Below are 13,695 nucleotides of genomic sequence, written 5' to 3'. Positions count from 1 at the left end.
GGGAATAAAGAAAATTTATATATATTTTTTCATTTTGCCGCTTTGAGCTTGTCTACAAACATCTGGTGGTTGCCTCGTTAGCGCAGTAGGAAGCGTGTCAGTCTCATAATCTGAAGGTCGTGAGTTCGATCCTCACACGAGGCACTGTTCAGTGAGTTTTTGTCTTCCTCCATTCATGCAGGAAATCGGGTTTTTCTGCCGAAACGTTTTTAATATATGAGGAAAGTGTTGTTGATTTCCTTGTCATTTTTGAGTGAGTAGAAGAGATGGGAATGATTTGAGCTTTAAATCCAAAATAGGATTTTGCCTAAAAAGAAACAATATTAAAGCAAAGTCCCAATCAGATTGGGTGAAATAGTCTGATGGTTTCTTATTTATTGGCGAAACTAGTTCATTAAAAAAAGGAAAATTAGCCAAACTGACAGGATAAAGGGGTTGTTGACTTGGAGTGAGAAGGGAACAATAGGAATTATTTGAGTTTCAAGCTCAAATAGGATCTGGTGAAAAGAGGAGGAATGGGTAAACAAAGATAAGTTAGAATTTATGGCCACAAAGGGCACTTTTATCCTATAACGCTCAACCTTTGAAAGTGCAAGACTAGTGAAAGGTTCTTTCCCATACCAGGAGTCAAACCCAGGCCACCTGGGTGAAAACCAGGAATCCTAACCGCTAGACCATATGGGAGCAGTTATTAAGTATAATGAGTCATGGACTAAGAAAAAGTGGGAATAAAGAAAATGTATATATATTTTTTCATTTTGCCACTTTGAGCTTGTCTACAAACATCTGGTGGTTGCCTCGTTAGCGCAGTAGGAAGCGTGTCAGTCTCATAATCTGAAGGTCGTGAGTTCGATCCTCACACGAGGCACTGTTCAGTGAGTTTTTGTCTTCCTCCATTCATGCAGGAAATCTGGTTTTTCTGCCGAAACGTTTTTAATATATGAGGAAAGTGTTGTTGATTTCCTTGTCATTTTTGAGTGAGTAGAAGAGATGGGAATGATTTGAGCTTTAAATCCAAAATAGGATCTTGCCTAAAAATAAACAATATTAAAGCAAAGTCCCAATCAGATTGGGTGAAATAGTCTGATGGTTTCTTATTTATTGGCGAAACTAGTTCATTAAAAAAAGGAAAATTAGCCAAACTGACAGGATAAAGGGGTTGTTGACTTGGAGTGAGAAGGGAACAATAGGAATTATTTGAGTTTCAAGCTCAAATAGGATCTGGTGAAAAGAGGAGGAATGGGTAAACAAAGATAAGTTAGAATTGATGGCCACAAAGAGCACTTTTATCCTATAACGCTCAACCTTTGAAAGTGCAAGACTAGTGAAAGGTTCTTTCCCATACCGGGAGTCGAACCCAGGCCACCTGGGTGAAAACCAGGAATCCTAACCGCTAGACCATATGGAAGCAGTTACTAAGTAAAATGAGTCATGGACTAAGAAAAAGTGGGAATAAAGAAAATTTATATATATTTTTTTCATTTTGCCGCTTTGAGCTTGTCTACAAACATCTGGTGGTTGCCTCGTTAGTGCAGTGGGAAGCGTGTCAGTCTCATAATCTGAAGGTCGTGAGTTCGATCCTCACACGAGGCACTGTTCAGTGAGTTTTTGTCTTCCTCCATTCATGCAGGAAATCGGGTTTTTCTGCCGAAACGTTTTTAATATATGAGGAAAGTGTTGTTGATTTCCTTGTCATTTTTGAGTGAGTAGAAGAGATGGGAATGATTTGAGCTTTAAATCCAAAATAGGATTTTGCCTAAAAAGAAACAATATTAAAGCAAAGTCCCAATCAGATTGGGTGAAATAGTCTGATGGTTTCTTATTTATTGGCGAAACTAGTTCATTAAAAAAAGGAAAATTAGCCAAACTGACAGGATAAAGGGGTTGTTGACTTGGAGTGAGAAGGGAACAATAGGAATTATTTGAGTTTCAAGCTCAAATAGGATCTGGTGAAAAGAGGAGGAATGGGTAAACAAAGATAGGTTAGAATTTATGGCCACAAAGAGCACTTTTATCCTATAACGCTCAACCTTTGAAAGTGCAAGACTAGTGAAAGGTTCTTTCCCATACCGGGAGTCGAACTCAGGCCACCTGGGTGAAAACCAGGAATCCTAACCGCTAGACCATATGGAAGCAGTTACTAAGTAAAATGAGTCATGGACTAAGAAAAAGTGGGAATAAAGAAAATTTATATATATTTTTTCATTTTGCCGCTTTGAGCTTGTCTACAAACATCTGGTGGTTGCCTCGTTAGCGCAGTAGGAAGCGTGTCAGTCTCATAAACTGAAGGTTGTGAGTTTGATCCTCACACGAGGCACTGTTCAGTGAGTTTTTGTCTTCCTCCATTCATGCAGGAAATCGGGTTTTTCTGCCGAAACGTTTTTAATATATGAGGAAAGTGTTGTTGATTTCCTTGTCATTTTTGAGTGAGTAGAAGAGATGGGAATGATTTGAGCTTTAAATCCAAAATAGGATTTTGCCTAAAAAGAAACAATATTAAAGCAAAGTCCCAATCAGATTGGGTGAAATAGTCTGATGGTTTCTTATTTATTGGCAAAACTAGTTCATTAAAAAAAGGAAAATTAGCCAAACTGACAGGATAAAGGGGTTGTTGACTTGGAGTGAGAAGGGAACAATAGGAATTATTTGAGTTTCAAGCTCAAATAGGATCTGGTGAAAAGAGGAGGAATGGGTAAACAAAGATAAGTTAGAATTTATGGCCACAAAGAGCACTTTTATCCTATAACGCTCAACCTTTGAAAGTGCAAGACTAGTGAAAGGTTCTTTCCCATACCAGGAGTCGAACCCAGGCCACCTGGGTGAAAACCAGGAATCCTAACCGCTAGACCATATGGGAGCAGTTATTAAGTATAATGAGTCATGGACTAAGAAAAAGTGGGAATAAAGAAAATGTATATATATTTTTTCATTTTGCCGCTTTGAGCTTGTCTACAAACATCTGGTGGTTGCCTCGTTAGCGCAGTAGGAAGCGTGTCAGTCTCATAATCTGAAGGTCGTGAGTTCGATCCTCACACGAGGCACTGTTCAGTGAGTTTTTGTCTTCCTCCATTCATGCAGGAAATCGGGTTTTTCTGCCGAAACGTTTTTAATATATGAGGAAAGTGTTGTTGATTTCCTTGTCATTTTTGAGTGAGTAGAAGAGATGGGAATGATTTGAGCTTTAAATCCAAAATAGGATTTTGCCTAAAAAGAAACAATATTAAAGCAAAGTCCCAATCAGATTGGGTGAAATAGTCTGATGGTTTCTTATTTATTGGCGAAACTAGTTCATTAAAAAAAGGAAAATTAGCCAAACTGACAGGATAAAGGGGTTGTTGACTTGGAGTGAGAAGGGAACAATAGGAATTATTTGAGTTTCAAGCTCAAATAGGATCTGGTGAAAAGAGGAGGAATGGGTAAACAAAGATAGGTTAGAATTTATGGCCACAAAGAGCACTTTTATCCTATAACGCTCAACCTTTGAAAGTGCAAGACTAGTGAAAGGTTCTTTCCCATACCGGGAGTCGAACTCAGGCCACCTGGGTGAAAACCAGGAATCCTAACCGCTAGACCATATGGAAGCAGTTACTAAGTAAAATGAGTCATGGACTAAGAAAAAGTGGGAATAAAGAAAATTTATATATATTTTTTCATTTTGCCGCTTTGAGCTTGTCTACAAACATCTGGTGGTTGCCTCGTTAGCGCAGTAGGAAGCGTGTCAGTCTCATAAACTGAAGGTCGTGAGTTTGATCCTCACACGAGGCACTGTTCAGTGAGTTTTTGTCTTCCTCCATTCATGCAGGAAATCGGGTTTTTCTGCCGAAACGTTTTTAATATATGAGGAAAGTGTTGTTGATTTCCTTGTCATTTTTGAGTGAGTAGAAGAGATGGGAATGATTTGAGCTTTAAATCCAAAATAGGATTTTGCCTAAAAAGAAACAATATTAAAGCAAAGTCCCAATCAGATTGGGTGAAATAGTCTGATGGTTTCTTATTTATTGGCGAAACTAGTTCATTAAAAAAAGGAAAATTAGCCAAACTGACAGGATAAAGGGGTTGTTGACTTGGAGTGAGAAGGGAACAATAGGAATTATTTGAGTTTCAAGCTCAAATAGGATCTGGTGAAAAGAGGAGGAATGGGTAAACAAAGATAAGTTAGAATTTATGGCCACAAAGAGCACTTTTATCCTATAACGCTCAACCTTTGAAAGTGCAAGACTAGTGAAAGGTTCTTTCCCATACCGGGAGTCGAACCCAGGCCACCTGGGTGAAAACCAGGAATCCTAACCGCTAGACCATATGGAAGCAGTTACTAAGTAAAATGAGTCATGGACTAAGAAAAAGTGGGAATAAAGAAAATTTATATATATTTTTTCATTTTGCCGCTTTGAGCTTGTCTACAAACATCTGGTGGTTGCCTCGTTAGCGCAGTAGGAAGCGTGTCAGTCTCATAAACTGAAGGTCGTGAGTTTGATCCTCACACGAGGCACTGTTCAGTGAGTTTTTGTCTTCCTCCATTCATGCAGGAAATCGGGTTTTTCTGCCGAAACGTTTTTAATATATGAGGAAAGTGTTGTTGATTTCCTTGTCATTTTTGAGTGAGTAGAAGAGATGGGAATGATTTGAGCTTTAAATCCAAAATAGGATTTTGCCTAAAAAGAAACAATATTAAAGCAAAGTCCCAATCAGATTGGGTGAAATAGTCTGATGGTTTCTTATTTATTGGCAAAACTAGTTCATTAAAAAAAGGAAAATTAGCCAAACTGACAGGATAAAGGGGTTGTTGACTTGGAGTGAGAAGGGAACAATAGGAATTATTTGAGTTTCAAGCTCAAATAGGATCTGGTGAAAAGAGGAGGAATGGGTAAACAAAGATAAGTTAGAATTTATGGCCACAAAGAGCACTTTTATCCTATAACGCTCAACCTTTGAAAGTGCAAGACTAGTGAAAGGTTCTTTCCCATACCGGGAGTCGAACTCAGGCCACCTGGGTGAAAACCAGGAATCCTAACCGCTAGACCATATGGAAGCAGTTACTAAGTAAAATGAGTCATGGACTAAGAAAAAGTGGGAATAAAGAAAATGTATATATATTTTTTCATTTTGCCGCTTTGAGCTTGTCTACAAACATCTGGTGGTTGCCTCGTTAGCGCAGTAGGAAGCGTGTCAGTCTCATAATCTGAAGGTCGTGAGTTCGATCCTCACACGAGGCACTGTTCAGTGAGTTTTTGTCTTCCTCCATTCATGCAGGAAATCTGGTTTTTCTGCCGAAACGTTTTTAATATATGAGGAAAGTGTTGTTGATTTCCTTGTCATTTTTGAGTGAGTAGAAGAGATGGGAATGATTTGAGCTTTAAATCCAAAATAGGATTTTGCCTAAAAAGAAACAATATTAAAGCAAAGTCCCAATCAGATTGGGTGAAATAGTCTGATGGTTTCTTATTTATTGGCGAAACTAGTTCATTAAAAAAAGGAAAATTAGCCAAACTGACAGGATAAAGGGGTTGTTGACTTGGAGTGAGAAGGGAACAATAGGAATTATTTGAGTTTCAAGCTCAAATAGGATCTGGTGAAAAGAGGAGGAATGGGTAAACAAAGATAAGTTAGAATTTATGGCCACAAAGAGCACTTTTATCCTATAACGCTCAACCTTTGAAAGTGCAAGACTAGTGAAAGGTTCTTTCCCATACCAGGAGTCGAACCCAGGCCACCTGGGTGAAAACCAGGAATCCTAACCGCTAGACCATATGGAAGCAGTTATTAAGTAAAATGAGTCATGGACTAAGAAAAAGTGGGAATAAAGAAAATTTATATATATTTTTTCATTTTGCCGCTTTGAGCTTGTCTACAAACATCTGGTGGTTGCCTCGTTAGCGCAGTAGGAAGCGTGTCAGTCTCATAATCTGAAGGTCGTGAGTTTGATCCTCACACGAGGCACTGTTCAGTGAGTTTTTGTCTTCCTCCATTCATGCAGGAAATCTGGTTTTTCTGCCGAAACGTTTTTAATATATGAGGAAAGTGTTGTTGATTTCCTTGTCATTTTTGAGTGAGTAGAAGAGATGGGAATGATTTGAGCTTTAAATCCAAAATAGGATTTTGCCTAAAAAGAAACAATATTAAAGCAAAGTCCCAATCAGATTGGGTGAAATAGTCTGATGGTTTCTTATTTATTGGCGAAACTAGTTCATTAAAAAAAGGAAAATTAGCCAAACTGACAGGATAAAGGGGTTGTTGACTTGGAGTGAGAAGGGAACAATAGGAATTATTTGAGTTTCAAGCTCAAATAGGATCTGGTGAAAAGAGGAGGAATGGGTAAACAAAGATAAGTTAGAATTTATGGCCACAAAGAGCACTTTTATCCTATAACGCTCAACCTTTGAAAGTGCAAGACTAGTGAAAGGTTCTTTCCCATACCGGGAGTCGAACCCAGGCCACCTGGGTGAAAACCAGGAATCCTAACCGCTAGACCATATGGAAGCAGCTACTAAGTAAAATGAGTCATGGACTAAGAAAAAGTGGGAATAAAGAAAATTTATATATATTTTTTCATTTTGCCGCTTTGAGCTTGTCTACAAACATCTGGTGGTTGCCTCGTTAGCGCAGTAGGAAGCGTGTCAGTCTCATAATCTGAAGGTTGTGAGTTTGATCCTCACACGAGGCACTGTTCAGTGAGTTTTTGTCTTCCTCCATTCATGCAGGAAATCTGGTTTTTCTGCCGAAACGTTTTTAATATATGAGGAAAGTGTTGTTGATTTCCTTGTCATTTTTGAGTGAGTAGAAGAGATGGGAATGATTTGAGCTTTAAATCCAAAATAGGATTTTGCCTAAAAAGAAACAATATTAAAGCAAAGTCCCAATCAGATTGGGTGAAATAGTCTGATGGTTTCTTATTTATTGGCGAAACTAGTTCATTAAAAAAAGGAAAATTAGCCAAACTGACAGGATAAAGGGGTTGTTGACTTGGAGTGAGAAGGGAACAATAGGAATTATTTGAGTTTCAAGCTCAAATAGGATCTGGTGAAAAGAGGAGGAATGGGTAAACAAAGATAGGTTAGAATTTATGGCCACAAAGAGCACTTTTATCCTATAACGCTCAACCTTTGAAAGTGCAAGACTAGTGAAAGGTTCTTTCCCATACCGGGAGTCGAACTCAGGCCACCTGGGTGAAAACCAGGAATCCTAACCGCTAGACCATATGGAAGCAGTTACTAAGTAAAATGAGTCATGGACTAAGAAAAAGTGGGAATAAAGAAAATTTATATATATTTTTTCATTTTGCCGCTTTGAGCTTGTCTACAAACATCTGGTGGTTGCCTCGTTAGCGCAGTAGGAAGCGTGTCAGTCTCATAATCTGAAGGTTGTGAGTTTGATCCTCACACGAGGCACTGTTCAGTGAGTTTTTGTCTTCCTCCATTCATGCAGGAAATCTGGTTTTTCTGCCGAAACGTTTTTAATATATGAGGAAAGTGTTGTTGATTTCCTTGTCATTTTTGAGTGAGTAGAAGAGATGGGAATGATTTGAGCTTTAAATCCAAAATAGGATTTTGCCTAAAAAGAAACAATATTAAAGCAAAGTCCCAATCAGATTGGGTGAAATAGTCTGATGGTTTCTTATGTATTGGCGAAACTAGTTCATTAAAAAAAGGAAAATTAGCCAAACTGACAGGATAAAGGGGTTGTTGACTTGGAGTGAGAAGGGAACAATAGGAATTATTTGAGTTTCAAGCTCAAATAGGATCTGGTGAAAAGAGGAGGAATGGGTAAACAAAGATAAGTTAGAATTTATGGCCACAAAGAGCACTTTTATCCTATAACGCTCAACCTTTGAAAGTGCAAGACTAGTGAAAGGTTCTTTCCCATACCGGGAGTCGAACCCAGGCCACCTGGGTGAAAACCAGGAATCCTAACCGCTAGACCATATGGAAGCAGTTACTAAGTAAAATGAGTCATGGACTAAGAAAAAGTGGGAATAAAGAAAATTTATATATATTTTTTCATTTTGCCGCTTTGAGCTTGTCTACAAACATCTGGTGGTTGCCTCGTTAGCGCAGTAGGAAGCGTGTCAGTCTCATAATCTGAAGGTTGTGAGTTTGATCCTCACACGAGGCACTGTTCAGTGAGTTTTTGTCTTCCTCCATTCATGCAGGAAATCTGGTTTTTCTGCCGAAACGTTTTTAATATATGAGGAAAGTGTTGTTGATTTCCTTGTCATTTTTGAGTGAGTAGAAGAGATGGGAATGATTTGAGCTTTAAATCCAAAATAGGATTTTGCCTAAAAAGAAACAATATTAAAGCAAAGTCCCAATCAGATTGGGTGAAATAGTCTGATGGTTTCTTATTTATTGGCGAAACTAGTTCATTAAAAAAAGGAAAATTAGCCAAACTGACAGGATAAAGGGGTTGTTGACTTGGAGTGAGAAGGGAACAATAGGAATTATTTGAGTTTCAAGCTCAAATAGGATCTGGTGAAAAGAGGAGGAATGGGTAAACAAAGATAAGTTAGAATTTATGGCCACAAAGAGCACTTTTATCCTATAACGCTCAACCTTTGAAAGTGCAAGACTAGTGAAAGGTTCTTTCCCATACCAGGAGTCGAACCCAGGCCACCTGGGTGAAAACCAGGAATCCTAACCGCTAGACCATTTGGGAGCAGTTATTAAGTATAATGAGTCATGGACTAAGAAAAAGTGGGAATAAAGAAAATGTATATATATTTTTTCATTTTGCCGCTTTGAGCTTGTCTACAAACATCTGGTGGTTGCCTCGTTAGCGCAGTAGGAAGCGTGTCAGTCTCATAATCTGAAGGTCGTGAGTTTGATCCTCACACGAGGCACTGTTCAGTGAGTTTTTGTCTTCCTCCATTCATGCAGGAAATCTGGTTTTTCTGCCGAAACGTTTTTAATATATGAGGAAAGTGTTGTTGATTTCCTTGTCATTTTTGAGTGAGTAGAAGAGATGGGAATGATTTGAGCTTTAAATCCAAAATAGGATCTTGCCTAAAAATAAACAATATTAAAGCAAAGTCCCAATCAGATTGGGTGAAATAGTCTGATGGTTTCTTATTTATTGGCGAAACTAGTTCATTAAAAAAAGGAAAATTAGCCAAACTGACAGGATAAAGGGGTTGTTGACTTGGAGTGAGAAGGGAACAATAGGAATTATTTGAGTTTCAAGCTCAAATAGGATCTGGTGAAAAGAGGAGGAATGGGTAAACAAAGATAAGTTAGAATTTATGGCCACAAAGAGCACTTTTATCCTATAACGCTCAACCTTTGAAAGTGCAAGACTAGTGAAAGGTTCTTTCCCATACCGGGAGTCGAACCCAGGCCACCTGGGTGAAAACCACGAATCCTAACCGCTAGACCATATGGAAGCAGTTACTAAGTAAAATGAGTCATGGACTAAGAAAAAGTGGGAATAAAGAAAATTTATATATATTTTTTCATTTTGCCGCTTTGAGCTTGTCTACAAACATCTGGTGGTTGCCTCGTTAGCGCAGTAGGAAGCGTGTCAGTCTCATAATCTGAAGGTCGTGAGTTTGATCCTCACACGAGGCACTGTTCAGTGAGTTTTTGTCTTCCTCCATTCATGCAGGAAATCTGGTTTTTCTGCCGAAACGTTTTTAATATATGAGGAAAGTGTTGTTGATTTCCTTGTCATTTTTGAGTGAGTAGAAGAGATGGGAATGATTTGAGCTTTAAATCCAAAATAGGATTTTGCCTAAAAAGAAACAATATTAAAGCAAAGTCCCAATCAGATTGGGTGAAATAGTCTGATGGTTTCTTATTTATTGGCGAAACTAGTTCATTAAAAAAAGGAAAATTAGCCAAACTGACAGGATAAAGGGGTTGTTGACTTGGAGTGAGAAGGGAACAATAGGAATTATTTGAGTTTCAAGCTCAAATAGGATCTGGTGAAAAGAGGAGGAATGGGTAAACAAAGATAAGTTAGAATTTATGGCCACAAAGAGCACTTTTATCCTATAACGCTCAACCTTTGAAAGTGCAAGACTAGTGAAAGGTTCTTTCCCATACCAGGAGTCGAACCCAGGCCACCTGGGTGAAAACCAGGAATCCTAACCGCTAGACCATTTGGGAGCAGTTATTAAGTATAATGAGTCATGGACTAAGAAAAAGTGGGAATAAAGAAAATGTATATATATTTTTTCATTTTGCCGCTTTGAGCTTGTCTACAAACATCTGGTGGTTGCCTCGTTAGCGCAGTAGGAAGCGTGTCAGTCTCATAATCTGAAGGTTGTGAGTTTGATCCTCACACGAGGCACTGTTCAGTGAGTTTTTGTCTTCCTCCATTCATGCAGGAAATCTGGTTTTTCTGCCGAAACGTTTTTAATATATGAGGAAAGTGTTGTTGATTTCCTTGTCATTTTTGAGTGAGTAGAAGAGATGGGAATGATTTGAGCTTTAAATCCAAAATAGGATTTTGCCTAAAAAGAAACAATATTAAAGCAAAGTCCCAATCAGATTGGGTGAAATAGTCTGATGGTTTCTTATTTATTGGCGAAACTAGTTCATTAAAAAAAGGAAAATTAGCCAAACTGACAGGATAAAGGGGTTGTTGACTTGGAGTGAGAAGGGAACAATAGGAATTATTTGAGTTTCAAGCTCAAATAGGATCTGGTGAAAAGAGGAGGAATGGGTAAACAAAGATAAGTTAGAATTTATGGCCACAAAGAGCACTTTTATCCTATAACACTCAACCTTTGAAAGTGCAAGACTAGTGAAAGGTTCTTTCCCATACCAGGAGTCGAACCCAGGCCACCTGGGTGAAAACCAGGAATCCTAACCGCTAGACCATTTGGGAGCAGTTATTAAGTATAATGAGTCATGGACTAAGAAAAAGTGGGAATAAAGAAAATGTATATATATTTTTTCATTTTGCCGCTTTGAGCTTGTCTACAAACATCTGGTGGTTGCCTCGTTAGCGCAGTAGGAAGCGTGTCAGTCTCATAATCTGAAGGTCGTGAGTTCGATCCTCACACGAGGCACTGTTCAGTGAGTTTTTGTCTTCCTCCATTCATGCAGGAAATCTGGTTTTTCTGCCGAAATGTTTTTAATATATGAGGAAAGTGTTGTTGATTTCCTTGTCATTTTTGAGTGAGTAGAAGAGATGGGAATGATTTGAGCTTTAAATCCAAAATAGGATCTTGCCTAAAAATAAACAATATTAAAGCAAAGTCCCAATCAGATTGGGTGAAATAGTCTGATGGTTTCTTATTTATTGGCGAAACTAGTTCATTAAAAAAAGGAAAATTAGCCAAACTGACAGGATAAAGGGGTTGTTGACTTGGAGTGAGAAGGGAACAATAGGAATTATTTGAGTTTCAAGCTCAAATAGGATCTGGTGAAAAGAGGAGGAATGGGTAAACAAAGATAAGTTAGAATTTATGGCCACAAAGAGCACTTTTATCCTATAACGCTCAACCTTTGAAAGTGCAAGACTAGTGAAAGGTTCTTTCCCATACCAGGAGTCGAACCCAGGCCACCTGAGTGAAAACCAGGAATCCTAACCGCTAGACCATATGGAAGCAGTTACTAATTAAAATGAGTCATGGACTAAGAAAAAGTGGGAATAAAGAAAATTTATATATATTTTTTCATTTTGCCGCTTTGAGCTTGTCTACAAACATCTGGTGGTTGCCTCGTTAGCGCAGTAGGAAGCGTGTCAGTCTCATAATCTGAAGGTCGTGAGTTTGATCCTCACACGAGGCACTGTTCAGTGAGTTTTTGTCTTCCTCCATTCATGCAGGAAATCTGGTTTTTCTGCCGAAACGTTTTTAATATATGAGGAAAGTGTTGTTGATTTCCTTGTCATTTTTGAGTGAGTAGAAGAGATGGGAATGATTTGAGCTTTAAATCCAAAATAGGATTTTGCCTAAAAAGAAACAATATTAAAGCAAAGTCCCAATCAGATTGGGTGAAATAGTCTGATGGTTTCTTATTTATTGGCGAAACTAGTTCATTAAAAAAAGGAAAATTAGCCAAACTGACAGGATAAAGGGGTTGTTGACTTGGAGTGAGAAGGGAACAATAGGAATTATTTGAGTTTCAAGCTCAAATAGGATCTGGTGAAAAGAGGAGGAATGGGTAAACAAAGATAAGTTAGAATTTATGGCCACAAAGAGCACTTTTATCCTATAACGCTCAACATTTGAAAGTGCAAGACTAGTGAAAGGTTCTTTCCCATACCGGGAGTCGAACCCAGGCCACCTGGGTGAAAACCAGGAATCCTAACCGCTAGACCATATGGAAGCAGCTACTAAGTAAAATGAGTCATGGACTAAGAAAAAGTGGGAATAAAGAAAATTTATATATATTTTTTCATTTTGCCGCTTTGAGCTTGTCTACAAACATCTGGTGGTTGCCTCGTTAGCGCAGTAGGAAGCGTGTCAGTCTCATAATCTGAAGGTTGTGAGTTTGATCCTCACACGAGGCACTGTTCAGTGAGTTTTTGTCTTCCTCCATTCATGCAGGAAATCTGGTTTTTCTGCCGAAACGTTTTTAATATATGAGGAAAGTGTTGTTGATTTCCTTGTCATTTTTGAGTGAGTAGAAGAGATGGGAATGATTTGAGCTTTAAATCCAAAATAGGATTTTGCCTAAAAAGAAACAATATTAAAGCAAAGTCCCAATCAGATTGGGTGAAATAGTCTGATGGTTTCTTATTTATTGGCGAAACTAGTTCATTAAAAAAAGGAAAATTAGCCAAACTGACAGGATAAAGGGGTTGTTGACTTGGAGTGAGAAGGGAACAATAGGAATTATTTGAGTTTCAAGCTCAAATAGGATCTGGTGAAAAGAGGAGGAATGGGTAAACAAAGATAGGTTAGAATTTATGGCCACAAAGAGCACTTTTATCCTATAACGCTCAACCTTTGAAAGTGCAAGACTAGTGAAAGGTTCTTTCCCATACCGGGAGTCGAACTCAGGCCACCTGGGTGAAAACCAGGAATCCTAACCGCTAGACCATATGGAAGCAGTTACTAAGTAAAATGAGTCATGGACTAAGAAAAAGTGGGAATAAAGAAAATTTATATATATTTTTTCATTTTGCCGCTTTGAGCTTGTCTACAAACATCTGGTGGTTGCCTCGTTAGCGCAGTAGGAAGCGTGTCAGTCTCATAAACTGAAGGTCGTGAGTTTGATCCTCACACGAGGCACTGTTCAGTTAGTTTTTGTCTTCCTCCATTCATGCAGGAAATCGGGTTTTTCTGCCGAAACGTTTTTAATATATGAGGAAAGTGTTGTTGATTTCCTTGTCATTTTTGAGTGAGTAGAAGAGATGGGAATGATTTGAGCTTTAAATCCAAAATAGGATTTTGCCTAAAAAGAAACAATATTAAAGCAAAGTCCCAATCAGATTGGGTGAAATAGTCTGATGGTTTCTTATTTATTGGCAAAACTAGTTCATTAAAAAAAGGAAAATTAGCCAAACTGACAGGATAAAGGGGTTGTTGACTTGGAGTGAGAAGGGAACAATAGGAATTATTTGAGTTTCAAGCTCAAATAGGATCTGGTGAAAAGAGGAGGAATGGGTAAACAAAGATAAGTTAGAATTTATGGCCACAAAGAGCACTTTTATCCTATAACGCTCAACCTTTGAAAGTGCAAGACTAGTGAAAGGTTCTTTCCCATACCAGGAGTCGAACCCAGGCCACCTGGGTGAAAACCAGGAATC

At 38.4% G+C, this 13,695-nt stretch overlaps 6 non-coding genes across 6 annotated transcripts; all 6 read left to right on the top strand.

Annotated features, from left to right (window-relative positions):
- Window positions 1-71: 71 nt before the first annotated feature.
- On the top strand, window positions 72-144 carry TRNAM-CAU (transfer RNA methionine (anticodon CAU)). The gene has a single exon. It is a non-coding gene; the product is annotated as a tRNA-Met (tRNA).
- A 651-nt stretch (window positions 145-795) lies between these two features.
- TRNAM-CAU (transfer RNA methionine (anticodon CAU)) lies at window positions 796-868 on the top strand. Its single transcript has one exon. It is a non-coding gene; the product is annotated as a tRNA-Met (tRNA).
- Window positions 869-1,520: 652 nt separating this feature from the next.
- Window positions 1,521-1,593, top strand: TRNAM-CAU (transfer RNA methionine (anticodon CAU)). The gene has a single exon. It is a non-coding gene; the product is annotated as a tRNA-Met (tRNA).
- Window positions 1,594-2,968: 1,375 nt separating this feature from the next.
- TRNAM-CAU (transfer RNA methionine (anticodon CAU)) lies at window positions 2,969-3,041 on the top strand. Its single transcript has one exon. It is a non-coding gene; the product is annotated as a tRNA-Met (tRNA).
- A 2,099-nt stretch (window positions 3,042-5,140) lies between these two features.
- TRNAM-CAU (transfer RNA methionine (anticodon CAU)) lies at window positions 5,141-5,213 on the top strand. The gene has a single exon. It is a non-coding gene; the product is annotated as a tRNA-Met (tRNA).
- Window positions 5,214-10,932: 5,719 nt separating this feature from the next.
- TRNAM-CAU (transfer RNA methionine (anticodon CAU)) lies at window positions 10,933-11,005 on the top strand. The gene has a single exon. It is a non-coding gene; the product is annotated as a tRNA-Met (tRNA).
- Window positions 11,006-13,695: the final 2,690 nt, after the last annotated feature.

Source organism: Rhinoderma darwinii, chromosome 3 (assembly GCF_050947455.1).
Source record: "Rhinoderma darwinii isolate aRhiDar2 chromosome 3, aRhiDar2.hap1, whole genome shotgun sequence".
In the NCBI taxonomy this organism is placed as follows: domain Eukaryota; kingdom Metazoa; phylum Chordata; class Amphibia; order Anura; family Rhinodermatidae; genus Rhinoderma; species Rhinoderma darwinii.
Note: the sequence above shows the minus strand (reverse complement) of the source record. Positions and strands in the feature narration are given on the sequence as shown.